Consider the following 5,095-nt stretch of genomic DNA (forward strand, 5'->3'; position numbering starts at 1 on the left):
CCTGCACCACGCTGCCGTTGAACCCAACCCTGTATTAAGACCTGTTTAATTGATGTTCTACACTCATTGTGGTTATCTCGATGTCTACCTTGGTTGAGCGTCGTCAAACCAGTTGTCTTTTTGTGTAGCCTTTTAATTTGCCTCGCTGCTCGTTGGGCTGCATAGGCTTTAGGCTAGGCTACTCGTCTGCTGGACCTTCGGTTCAGGTATCACTCCTTGTGCATGGCTGCGGGAAGCCAGTTCATCGTTGCATTCATTTAATCATCTGGGATTGCGTCCCATACCTTCTGGTAGGAAGTCTACACGGCCTTCCTCGGGTGATTCTCTGCATGCACTTGCTGTTGCTCAAACTACTCTCAGCTACCGCTGATCTGTCATGTCCCAGGTATGCCGTGACGTCCCCGACGTTCTCGGCTATCAGGGTTCTCAATTTTGGGGGGTCTTACACCAAAGCTCGAACCAAAATGACGGCACGCCGGCCCATGGTCATCAATTGCCAGTATGTCACACAAGCTATTATCTAGGCAATAATAGGCGTTTTCTTTTCAATGCCCGTATTATGTCAGTGTTCATGAGCTGACACCACAGTGTGGGCTCATGCCCACATGGTTGAGCTTTTAATTAAGAAGCTGTGTCATTCGTGTATGTAACATATCCTTCTAGCGTCTTTTGTATGTTTAAAATGTCTTTTCTGATTCCGTATTGTGTATTGGGTTCCTAGGAATTCTATGGCAGGCCTCACTTTGCTCACTGCCCACCAGTGGGTCGCTTCAGCACTCCATATATTGGTTTTAATGGTTACCGGCTGTTCATGATTATGTCGGCAATTTTACATTTTGCTAGTTGTGGTTTAAATGGTGGCCTATGCTGGAAGTTCGTTGATCACGACTACCAACGTAGCCGTTGGCTGGTTGTTTTACCGATGACGATGCTACATGTCGCCTGTCTAACCACTCCTTCCTTCTCGCAGGTCAAACGGAGCGGTCCATCATCACTGGCAGACTCAAGTCTCCTTCAGGCCAACGCCGCGCCCTTCAGGCACTCTCTTTAGACACAACGGGTCTCTGCGTGTCCACGTGATTTCAGCCCATCTAGTCATGCCATCAGTCACATTGATTGCTGACTCGAATTGCCGTTTTAGCAGGATCCTCTGCAAATGTGTACTCTAATTTCCATTCTCCTATTTTGCCTTGGCTGTTTTGTTTTTGGCAGATATGTTCACCCGAAGTGATCGTGCCAGGGAGGACGTGCAAGTTCCTTTACATTCTCCTCCCAATCTTTAATTTGCTAACCCCTGCAGGTGCATCATGCCTCCCCTCTTCCGTTGAGGGGATGCAGTTCGTCAATGGAGAAGCAGTTCCACATATCACACTAACATCTACTTTCTTACAGGGATGGCAGTGCCGGTTCACAGAATCACGCAATCGTGTGGATCATGTTTCCAGTTCATACTGGAGGGGGGGCCATCCCTCCGTCTTCACAAATCTCCCGAAGGCCAGCGCTTTCGAGGATATCTCTTGTAGCACGGCTTAAAACTAGCCTTCCTAATCCCAGCACTTATCACCTGTCTAGAACTGACTCTTGACTGTGTAAAACCGGCACTCACTGATGCACTTTTCGTTATTGTGCTCTACCTTGTAAATTGTTTTTAATTGCACTGGCATTGTGGGAGAATTGTTTTAGCTTTAACCTGTTTGCCGTCACGTTGGTCTAGGTTGCCCTAGACGCTGGTTGCCCAGCTCACTGTCCAGGTTGCCTTGGACGCCGGTTGCCCGGCTCATGACGCTCGTCTAGGTTGCCCTAGACGCTGGTTGCCCAGTTTGGTCCAGGGTGCCCTGGATGCCAGTTGCCCGGCCGTCATGTCTGTCTGGGTTGCCCTGGACGCTGGTTGCCCAGCTCATGGTTCAGGATACCGCTATACGGTCAATGTTAACTGCCTGATTCCGGACTTCGACGCAATTGGATGACACTACGTCTGTCATCTGTTTATATCGGCCCGCTATATCAGCTACACATATATTGGTTCCCCGCGATGCAAGGGGCAAAAGTTACGTGCATCATACTCTTTGCCAGACTCGAGTCTCTCCCTGAGGAAACGCTTCCGTGAGAACTCTGGATTCCCAGGGTACATTGTCAGTCGCTTTGATTAAAAATGTCCTGGCCACATGGAATGTCACGTGAATGCACACCCCTCCACTCACTCAGGGGCCAGTGCTTGGCGCATGACTAATATAATTTCTGCATCCAGTTGGGCGATATGTATTGCTTATTCTCTCCTCATTGCTACCTTTACTCATTGTCTCTCCAGCAGCCAGTTCTAAACTGTACTATCCTGCCACAGTGGTGCAGCTGGTATAGCAAGCTCGCGTTAAGTCATTCTCAGAGCTCCTCTGCACTCTGAGATGCATAAGCACCATGGTGGTACCCCAGCACTCATCTGTTCGTTGTCTCGTCATATTTCAGTTACATATGTTTCTTCCTCCTGTCACATACAGGCATGAATTGTCCTGAAGTCCTTTGTCTACGTCGCAAGGTCATGCTTCCCTCGCATTACTGATGCTGCTCATCTTATTTTGGGGGGCTTTCCAAGAGCAGATGCTAAGGTGTAGCTCACACGCATCCATCTTGGCCTTGGGTCTGCAGCTCAATGCATTCATCTCACTCTAGCCGCTGCAGGTGAGCTATCGAACCAGAACACACATCTGGCTTCACAAGCACTAGTCTTCTACAAAACTAGTCATAATGCTTATCTATCCTAAATATTAAACCACATGACTTCGAAGCGAATATACTCAAGCACCCATATCAACTAACTCATTGCTCTGGTCCCAAGCATCTGCAACCACAAGCTCTATTCCCCTGCATTGATTCTGAGTACATCATGTTTAACCTTTTAACCCTAACCATGTTTTGCTTCCCTGGTCCCCGTTCACTACCTTAAACTATGGCTCACACTTTACCTGATTTTCAGCAGCCATCTAGCTAACGTGCTGCTTAAATGTAACCTCTCTTCAAAGAGGTTCACTTCTCACTCATTCCGCATCGGCGCAGCCAAGACTGCCGGCCAAAAAGGGCTATCCACGTCATCCATCAGGATGCATCAAACTAACTCCTCTTGACATTTTCGATGCTCAGAAGTTGCTCTCCCATGTTAACTCAGGTACCTCATTTTACCTTCACAAATCCTGGTGGCGGTGGTTAAATTCTGGCATTCGCCTTGCACTAATCGCTGAAACATATTGGGGCCCACCATGCCGGTAGCTTGTGGTGATTTAGTCTCAGCCATGGGCATGTTGCCCTTTTCACTGGTTGCCCAGCTCGTTCGACGCTTATGGTTCAGGTCACTTCTCGCCGGTCGCCCGGCTCGTGATGCACGTCTAGGTTGCCCTAGACACTGGTTGCCCAGTTTGGTCCAGGTTGCCCTGGATGCCGGTCACCCGGCCATCACATCGGTCTAGGTTGCCCTATACGCTGGTTGACCAGCTCATGGTTCAGGTCGCACCGTACGCCGGTTGCCCGGCTCGTGACGCTCGTCTAGGTTGCCCTAGACGCTGGTTGCCCAGTTCGGTCCAGGTTGCCCTGGATGCCGGTCGCCCGGCCGTCACGTTGGTCTAGGTTGCCCTAGACGCTGGTTGCCCAGCTCACTGTCCAGGTTGCCTTGGACGCCGGTTGCCCGGCTCATGACGCTCGTCTAGGTTGCCCTAGACGCTGGTTGCCCAGTTTGGTCCAGGTGGCCCTGGATGCCGGTTGCCCGGCCGTCATGTCTGTCTAGGTTGCCCTAGACGCTGGTTGCCCAGCTCATGGTTCAGGTCGCGTCATACGCCGGTTGCCCGGCTCGTGACGCTCGTCTAGGTTGCCCTAGACGCTGGTTGCCCAGTTCGGTCCAGGTTGCCCTGGATGCCGGTCGCCCGGCCGTCACGTTGGTCTAGGTTGCCCTAGACACTGGTTGCCCAGCTAATGGTCCAGGTTGCCTTGGACGCCGGTAGCCCGGCACGTCTCGTGGTCTAGGTTGCCCTAGACGCTGGTTGCCCAGCTCGCATAAGCACTAAAGTCCAGGTTGCTCTGGATGCCGGTGGCCTGGCTCGTCACGATGTACTAGCTTGCTAGTCACTGGGCGCCCAGATCGTGAAGTGCTTATGGTCCAGGTTGCCCTGGACGCCGGTTGCCCGGCCGCCGCATTGGTCTAGGTTGCCCTAGACGCTGGTTGCCCAGCTCATGGTTCAGGTCGCACCGTACGCCGGTTGCCCGGCTCGTGACGCTCGTCTAGGTTGCCCTAGACGCTGGTTGCCCAGTTCGGTCCAGGTTGCCCTGGATGCCGGTCGCCCGGCCGTCACGTTGGTCTAGGTTGCCCTAGACGCTGGTTGCCCAGCTCACTGTCCAGGTTGCCTTGGACGCCGGTTGCCCGGCTCATGACGCTCGTCTAGGTTGCCCTAGACGCTGGTTGCCCAGTTTGGTCCAGGTGGCCCTGGATGCCGGTTGCCCGGCCGTCATGTCTGTCTAGGTTGCCCTAGACGCTGGTTGCCCAGCTCATGGTTCAGGTCGCGTCATACGCCGGTTGCCCGGCTCGTGACGCTCGTCTAGGTTGCCCTAGACGCTGGTTGCCCAGTTCGGTCCAGGTTGCCCTGGATGCCGGTCGCCCGGCCGTCACGTTGGTCTAGGTTGCCCTAGACACTGGTTGCCCAGCTAATGGTCCAGGTTGCCTTGGACGCCGGTAGCCCGGCACGTCTCGTGGTCTAGGTTGCCCTAGACGCTGGTTGCCCAGCTCGCATAAGCACTAAAGTCCAGGTTGCTCTGGATGCCGGTGGCCTGGCTCGTCACGATGTACTAGCTTGCTAGTCACTGGGCGCCCAGATCGTGAAGTGCTTATGGTCCAGGTTGCCCTGGACGCCGGTTGCCCGGCCGCCGCATTGGTCTAGGTTGCCCTAGACGCTGGTTGCCCAGCTCGTCAAGCTTCTAAATCCCACTAAAGCGAAAGCATGCTGCGGGCCCCACTACAACCCTAGGTTTATGGTTAACACCTAGCTACTTTAAAATTCTGTCGGCGTCCTGGCACAACGTCTTCACCCCGGCCCAGTCATGCTGTTTAATTCATCTT

This window comes from Alosa sapidissima, chromosome 19 (assembly GCF_018492685.1).
Source record: "Alosa sapidissima isolate fAloSap1 chromosome 19, fAloSap1.pri, whole genome shotgun sequence".
NCBI lineage: Eukaryota > Metazoa > Chordata > Actinopteri > Clupeiformes > Clupeidae > Alosa > Alosa sapidissima.